At 32.8% G+C, this 9329-nt stretch overlaps 1 non-coding gene across 1 annotated transcript; it reads right to left on the bottom strand.

Annotated features, from left to right (window-relative positions):
• Nucleotides 1–8242: 8242 nt before the first annotated feature.
• LOC113784113 (small nucleolar RNA R71) lies at nt 8243–8348 on the bottom strand. Its single transcript, XR_003470139.1, has one exon. It is a non-coding gene; the product is annotated as a small nucleolar RNA R71 (small nucleolar RNA).
• Nucleotides 8349–9329: the final 981 nt, after the last annotated feature.

Raw genomic sequence — 9329 nt, 5'->3', positions numbered from 1 at the left:
ATTTACTAAAAGAAAAAGCGGGAATCGTAAACGTACCGCCTATCACAGACCAGTACTGTTTACCTAGGTGCCACCTATCACGGGTCAGCACAATTCACCAAAAATGTAAATCGTAAATGTACCACCTATCACGGGTCAGTACAGTTTACCAAGGTGTCACCTATCACGGGTCAACACGATTTACTAAATAGTAACTCGTAAACGTACCACCTATCACGGGTCAGTACAGTTTACCAAGGTGTCACCTATCACGGGTCAACACGAATTACTAAATAGTAAATCGTAAACGTACAACCTATCACGGGTCAGTACAGTTTACCAAGGTGTCACCTATCACGGGTCGACACAATTTACCAAATGAAATGCATGAGCATACACAGACTCCATTCACAACAATCGTTAAGCAAATGCAGATATTAAAAGATTCCCCATTTTTAATACCCATTTAACTTAAACGACTTTCAAACAACATTAATTAAATAAGTCATTAAGAGATTCCCCGTTCTTAATACCGATTTAACTTAATGATTTTCAAAACAAAACGTTAAGCAAACAGTCATATTAAGAGATTCCCCATTCTTAATACTCATTTACCGAAACGATTTTCAAAAACGATAGTTAAGTAACCGAGACATTAAGAGATTCCCCATTCTCAACGCCCAGTTAACTTAAACATTTTCCTCAAATACACATTAAGTAAACCGAGGTATTAAAAGATTCCCCATTTTTAATACTCGTTTAACTCTAATGGTTTTCAAATTCCACAGAAACAAATTCAAACATACTTTCACATTCAAACCATAATTCACAACAACCACACCAATTAACAAACATCAAGTACGAACACACCAAATACAACGAACACAAATCACGCAACATAACACCCAGATACATCAAATTTCATTTACCACGAAACATTCATCACTATAAACAAAACCTAACTCTAAGGTTTTTACCCATAACGCACTAGTTTCGTTTTTCCCCAAATCGATACATTTAACCCTAACAAATTCCTTCCCACACAACTACAGATAAGTCCCTAATGCAAGCTAGAAGTTTGGAAGGAGCCCTTACCTCAACGTTAGCTTTAACGTGCGTTTCCGGTACCGCGAGAAATTCCGGTAAAATCTCCGCTCGCAACGCCGCTTCCAAATTAGTTCACTAGCACCGTAGCGTGGTGGTGAGCAACTTTCCGAAAATGGGAGAAAGGAGAAAAATGGGTCACGGTTAGAGGAAGAAGATGAAGTTTTGAAATTTTCCTTCCTTTCTTTTTCTTTCCTTTGTTTTTCCTTTCTTCCTTTTTCCTTCCTTCCTTTATATACTATTTTCTTTTCCTTTTCCTTCCTTCTAGTTTTCCTTTCTTTTTCCCTCCAAGCAAACATATATATATAAAATAAATATAACTTAACAAATATCTCAAAATCTAGATATTTATTAAATTACCTTTTCACCCGAAACGCCTTAAATTAACCGTAAAGTATTTTCCGCAGTTAAATTTAATTTATTTATCGACGAGAAATTCTAATTGGCATCGAAGTATCTTTTTGATTATAAAACTCCAAAATATTATTAACTTTGGCTTAAAAGCCTCCGAGCCAAAATCCAAAATATACCAAAAATACATAAAAGGGTACTTTAAAATTATGGGTCTTACAAAAAACCCTTTCAAGGAATATGCTAAGTTGAAAAGTTATTTTGTGCATTTGAAATTTAAAGTCTATGTGATATTTGTTAATTTTAGTTGGTGACCCTTTACAATTATTGTGGAAATCTGGGCTTTGCCCTCATATGAGAACCAGGATCATTCTACCGGTTAGTACCCTGGAGATGGGAAGGTAGTTAGACATACCTGACCGAAGCTATGTCAGGAGGATTTTGCAGGGAGCGTGGAGATCATCTGAGATGTATAGTTTTTGTAGCATGATCAGATTAGATGGTTGTATAGGGGCTATATGTCTTTCTTTTGTGGATGTATTTATTTCAATTTGGAAGACTGTACCTATACCTCATATTGTCAGCTTGAATTTTATTTTGATGGGCCCTTGTACCCCTTTTTGATGCGACGTGGGGAAGTTAAAATTCTTGAGGCATTGCTTTTGTAAAGGTGTCTGCCGAGAATACCCCAGGGGTATGACCTATGTCTGATAGGTCTCATAGCCTCGGTTTATTTTGCTGTTTAAATGCTTTGGATTTTTTAATTTCAAAAACTAATTCTGCTGCTTGTAAATATTTGTTGACTTTTGTCGTTAAGTTACAACTTAAATATTTTATCCAAAAGTATTTCTTTCTTAATTTCTGAAATTCAATTTTTGTTCTAAAAACAAACCGGCTGTTACAAAATTCATGACAACAGTATGCACACTTTAATAAATTTATTAGCGCTATAAATTTATCCCACAAAATAATAATTTGTTATTATCAAAACAATTAACGGTCATCATTCTTTAAACTAACTTGGTTATAACAATCTCACTTTTATTGATGATAAAAACATCTATTTTTGTGAACAATTTATGTTTTTAATAATTTAATGTATGCAAGAGACTGAAATGTAATATTCTGACAACGGAGAATCAAAATTAGAATTTGGAAAACATAAAGTAGTTGAACAAATGAAGTGAATAGCACACAAAAAAGAGTTGATCAAATGAAGTAAATAGAGCTTAAAACATCTCTAAACATATACTCCCCCTTTTGTCATCAGAGTAAAAGAGTTGAATAAATGAAGTAAATAGCACACAAAAATGAGTTGATAGTAGAACTAAAAAAATTGAACATTTTCATTAGGAGAGTTTAGAGTGTAGAAGGTAGAACAAAAACAACTACACATAAGCGGAAAAAAAAAGGTAAACTAAAGGTTAGGGTTGGTCAATCTAGCTAAGATTAGTCCTAACGTATTATGAGTAGACTCTTACTTATTGGATGTTTGTTCTACGAACGTCTCAGTTTTACCTTCCCTTCGTTCAAAGTCTTTATTGTTTAAAAATTGAGTAGGATCAAAGGTAGGTTGAGAAAGAGTGGCAAAAGAACTTTCAGTGCCAAAGAGGCTACCATTGGTAGTTCCAAATGAACATAAATAAAGGGAGATGCAACTTCACTTGGTGTACCTTTTGATGTAATAGTCAATCTATTCCTAGTTTGTGATTCATAAGCTTTCTTAAAATGCAAGACCTAAAGGTAAGTTATCTATACAGTATATCTAAAAGCACTTGAATTATGAGCATCAAGATTCCATCCATGCTCCATGTTGTTTCTAATTTAGTTTGTGACAAAGGATATTGCTTCTCCCACTGAACTGAGACTTCCTTAGGATCCAAAATTTGAGTATTCAGACTCCTAATCATTTTGATTTTAGCATGAAAGAGGTAATGAATGAGTTTAGGTTTGGGGAGCCAAAGGGAAAAAATGGAAGGAATGGGGCTAGGTCGAAGGGTATGGAATTGTTTGGTTCATTTGAGGATGTTTTAGAGACTAAATCGTTTACAACATGAGTTGTTATCTCAATTGTTGTATGGATAGGATTCACAAGCATAGGTGAGTGGGGGTTCGACTATTTACTTTGGTAGGTGTTTGTCAATAGTTAGTGTGGGAATATGATGATGTGGAGGCTAGAAATTCAGTATTAAGGGGATAAGGATTATTGCTCTACTATCCTTAGCAGTAACGAGCCTTATTTTTAAGATAGCATGTGTCAGAAAATTACATAACACACACATCTTACAAGAGAACTATTCATATAAAGATTAAATGAAATTTAAATCGACTAGAGGCAAAGGATAAATTCAATTTATTAGAGGCAAATCATACATATTTATTAAGAGGCAAAGACATACAGGGATTCTAACTTCACACTTTTATAAGTTGAATGGTTAATTTTTTTTAAAAAAATTTAAATCTATCTTAATCAAGGGGTTTTGTAAAAATATTTACCCACTAATTATCATTATCAATTAATTTAATATCTAAAATACTCTTTTTGACATAACTTCTTATAAAGTGATGTTTAATATCTATATGTTTTGCCTTTCAATGTAAAATAGGATATTTGGTTAAACATATAGAGGAAGTAATGTCACTGAAGATATGAACGTTACTCTCATATACTTTGTAGTCTTATAGTTGATATTTCATCCATAGTAGTTGAGTGCTACAATTGGCTACTAATATATGTTCTACTTCAGCAGTGGATAAAACAATGGTTCCTTGTCTTTTGCTTGATCAGGAGATCAGATTCCCACCGAGTAATGTACAACTTCCAACGATGCTTTTCCTTTCTAGCTTATCTCCAACGTAGTGAACATCACAAAAACCTACTAACCCCTGTACTCAGAGGATGGCTTATAATACATACCAAGACTTGTAGTGCCTTTTAGATATCATAAGATCCTTTTAACAACAGTTAAATGTGATTCTTTAGAATGAAATTGAAATCTTGCACACACACTAAACCTATGTATACCTTTTGATCCACCTTTTTATATGATTCATCCTTTTCAAAAGAATATGTGGGATGCATAGGTGTAAACATGGGTTTGAACTTATCGATCTTAAATTTCTTAAAATGTTTACTTGGTTATTTGGTTTGATGAATGAACACCCAGTCTGTGCTTTAATGAATTTGGATTCCAAGAAAACTAAGTTCTCCCATTATGCTCATTTAAAACTTATTCTGCATAAACATAGAAAACTCTAGATAAAGCTTAGCATTAGTATAACCAAAAATTATATAATCAATATATATAGTTAGAACAAAATTGGTTTGAAGAAAAATGACCTTGAACTATTTTGATAATAACAAAAATTATTTTGTGAGAACAATTTATTGTGCTAATAATTTATTTAAGTGCACAAGAAGATTCTTGTAATGAGAATTAAACGTTTTTACGCTGCATCCTCTGATAAATAGACAAGCTAAATAAAGTAGTTACAACAATACTCTATTACTTCTGTTGAAGTGTAATTGATTCTGAAAGCTCGCTCTCAATTCATTTGTATTTTAATCTTTTAATACAAGTTAGCTATGGTGATTCTGCGTTTGATAATACGGGCATCAAATTTGACCTTTGATAAAGTCAACACTCCGATAAAGTCACATGTTTGATAAAGTCAATGCTCATATTAAAGTAAACACCTAATAAGAAGTCTATGTTCCAATAATCTTTTCTCATCAATAAGATGTTTGATGACCTATTTATACAAGCTTTTAATGTTGGTTCAAAGTCTCTAAAGATTTGTTACAAGTTGTTAATTCACATGATGATTTTAAGCTATCACAACAATGGTTAGAAACCCTAATGGACTAATGACTCTCTATTAAAGGATTTGTGAGTTTCTATTACAAAAACTTGAAAATCTCTTGTATTAGCTCTAAGTGTTGTTTTCGTTATTGTTTTACACATTTCTATTTTCAATGTCAAAATTTTTAAATTAAGTTTTTTAAAACAAAACACAATTCAACTCCCTCTCGTTTCTTGTGTTTTTCTCTCTACAATTGGCATCAGAGTTCACTCTCAAGGTTGAGCACTTAAATTTGTATGAGTAAATATCTTATTATTCTGACTAACTCTTGTGATGAAGCTATAGGTAGAAATATTAACAAGACTCCCTTGTTTAATGGATAAAGATTTGAATATTGGAAAGACTGGTTGAGAAGTTTCTATGTATCACATGATCCTGAACTTTGGGACATAGTTGAAGACGACTATGAAGCTCCTAAATATGATGCTACTGTTGAAATATCTAGATAGAATCTCGATGCTGATCAAAAGAAATAATAAAAGATGCACCACAAAGTCAGAACCTTTATGATGAATGTTATCATCTTCAAAGAGTTCGAAAACTACAACAACAAGGAAACAGAAAAAAGCATCTTCAATGCTTTAGTTCTCTACTATAAAGGAAATAAACAATTTTATGAAACTAAAGCCAATCTTCTTGACAAGAAGTACAAACTATTTCAAATGGAAGAAGATGAGAACATTGAGACAATGTTTTCTAGATTCCAAACTCTAGTCTTTGGGCTAATGGTTTTTCAAAAGAGCTATACTACGTCTAATCATGTCAAGAAGATCTTTAGAAATCTACCTTGCAAGTGGAAATCAAAGGTAACTGCAATGAGATTGAACTTGTGTGTAAGACCCGTAATTGATTTATAACAATAATTAGGGCATACTGTCCAATTATGCCTTATGTTGTTTATTATTTTATCTATTTACCGTTTTCATTATTTGTTTGTAAAATTGTTGTAAATGTCTAACTTACAAATTAATCTATGAAGTTTTTTTCGGATGTTTCCTTGATGTTAAAAGACTACGCGAATATCTTGGCATTGTTAAAATTTCAAAAATAATTTTATACTCAGTTTTTTGAAAACAGGCAAGATATACCCGCTGTTTAAATTTTGACGAACTCTGTCTGATAAGCTAGAATTAATCTATTTTTATAGTTGTATTTGATAGGTTAATTTGATGTTTTTAATTTGATTTTAGTTCTATTTTACTAGATTTTTATTTTGTTTTGATTGCAAGGAGAAGTGAAGGAATATGTGAATATTTTTGGTGCAAAAGAGCCTTGAAGTCAAGTGGTGCAGTCATGGTGCATCATGATCAAGAAAACAAAAGAATCTCAAGTTTCAGCAAGCATTACTGCCTGGCCATAATAGTTATTACAGCCACAATGGATGAATGAAAAAAAAATTAGAATTTGCCACTTCAAGTCAACAAGGATTACTACTTGGCAGTAATGAGCATTATGGCCAAAATATGTTCATCTTATGTTGCTGCATCTATTACTGTCTGGCAGTAATGGCCATTATGGCCATAAAATGCTCATTTTCTCCTGAACCGTTTTTGTCCTATGAAATTGTGATGGTTTTTTTGTAATTAAAGCTCCTGAAAGCACATAGGACTATAAAAAAGACCAAATTACTAATGAAAGCACATAGGACATATATTCCCACTCACAATCTCTTACTACTTTTTCTTTTATTCTTGTATTTCTCTTAGAAATTTTCTAGTTTCAATAATATTCAATTTTCTATTTTTGTTTTGTTATTTTATTCTGATATTTTATATTTACAATGTTTTAATATTTCAGCTTTGATTCTACTACGATCATATGTGAGTAGATCTTCCTTTTCTTGGGATGGTAGGATTTCCAAAGTTGGATCTCTAACGATTTCTATTTCTTTTTGTCATGGGTGTTGATCTTTAAATCCAATCTTAGTAAGAATCATGTTCATACTTAAATATCAAATAATATATCAAAAGGTAGATTTGATATCTGACCCTTAAGATTGGACAAGAGAATCCAATCATGAAAATACATTTTGGTTCTTTTGAAATCAAGAAAGATATCTTCTCTTAAAGGATTTTGCTAATACATCAATCATGAAAATAGGTTGGTTATTAGTTTAAAATACACTTTTTTTCTTGGGAAGAAAGCATTAGTTACAATTATTTATCTGTTTTTTAAGAGTTTAACACCCATAACTCATAGAAGGTTAATTTTATTGTATCCATCATTGTGAAAACTACACTCCTAATGCTTTATTTTTATAGTGGATTTTAAAGCAAAAGTTGTTATCAACATTTAATGTTTTAGCTAATCATCATAGTAAAGAGACACTAGAACTCATAATAAAGTCCTTGTGGGAACGATAATTTTTACTATGCGATATACTCTGCACTTGCGGTCTTATCAAGTTTTTGGCACTGTTGTCGAGAACTTCGGTTTATTTATATTAATTCTCTTTTTCTATACCGATTAGATTAAAAAATTTCATTATATATATATATATATATATATTGATTTTTCTCTCTTTTAATGCGAAGAATCCAAAGTCTTTGGATTCTTGTCCATAAGAGAAGAAGAAGAGATAAAAACATTTCTGAACATGCCTCTCCCAATACTACAGTACCACATTCGAGTACTGCGCGTCCAACGGTAGAGGCTAACAATTTTCAATTAAAACCTTCGTTGCTATCTATGGTAAAACAAAACAAATTATCCGGTACTCCAATGGATGATCCAAACCTCCATCTGACTATTTTTGTAGAGTTTTGTGATACTTTGAAAATGAATGGAGTGCCTAGTGACGCCATTAGAATAAGACTTTTCCCTTTTTCATTATGGGATAAAGCTAGAGCTTGGCAACATTCATTGCCTTCTGAATCCATTACCACATGGGATAAGTTAAACCAAACATTCCTTGCTAGATATTTTCAACCAAGCAAAATTGCACAATTGAGAAATCAAATCACAACTTTTTCTCAAAAGGAAGGAGAATCGCGCTATGAAGCTTGGGAGCGTTTCAAAGAGATGTTGAGATTGTGCCCTCATCATGGGTTGGAGAGATGGCTAATTGTCTATACATTCTACAATGGACTCTTATACACTACAAGAAAGACTGTAGATGCTGTTGCAGGAGGAGTATTGCTGAACAAGAACATAGTCAAGTGATCGATCTCCTTAGAAGAAAGTAGGTAGGTATGAAGTTGATGCATTAGATCATATTGCTTTTAAGATAGATGCATTGTTTTAAATATTTGAAAAATTGAATGTAAATGATGTCACACCAAATGCTTCTCCTTGTGAAATTTGTGGTATTATTGGTCATGTGGCTGTTGAATTTCAAGTTGGAATGTCTGTTAATAGTGGGGTGGGTAATGAGCAACTTAAATATATTAACAATCCACAAAAAAGGGGACCCTTTTTCAAATACTTATAATCAAGGGTGGAAGAACCATCCAAACTTTTTCTACAAAAATCCTCCCCTTAATCCCATCCCCCAACCAATGGTTAGACCTCCCTGTTTCCAAGGACCAAGGTCTTTCAACAACCCCCAAAATTCTAGCTTAGAAAATTTGCTGGAAAATTTTTTGTTGACTCAAACTAAACAAAATGAGGAGTTTAAAAATCTAAATCAGTCAATGAATGAAGCACTTAGGCAGTTATTATCTAAGGTAGATTCCATGGCCACACACAATAAAATGTTGGAAACACAAATCACCCAAGTGGCTCAACAAGTTGCTTCATCCTCTAGATCTCTCAGGGCAGCCTGAACCTAACCCCAAGGGACAATTAAATGATGTCACATTAAGAAACGAAAAACAATTACAGGAACCCAAGAGTAATGATGTGGAAGTGAATGTTATGGATGAGAGTGAAAGAACCCAATCATCAAGTGAAAACCTCCGGCACCATACAAACCACCCATACCATTTCCTCAAAGATTCACCAAGGCTAAAATTGAGGAGCAATTTAGGAAGTTTGTGGAACTTTTGAACAACTTATATATAAACTTTTCGTTCACTGAAGCGCTGTCTCAA

This window comes from Cicer arietinum, chromosome 3 (assembly GCF_000331145.2).
Source record: "Cicer arietinum cultivar CDC Frontier isolate Library 1 chromosome 3, Cicar.CDCFrontier_v2.0, whole genome shotgun sequence".
Classification (NCBI taxonomy): Eukaryota; Viridiplantae; Streptophyta; class Magnoliopsida; order Fabales; family Fabaceae; genus Cicer; species Cicer arietinum.
Note: the sequence above shows the minus strand (reverse complement) of the source record. Positions and strands in the feature narration are given on the sequence as shown.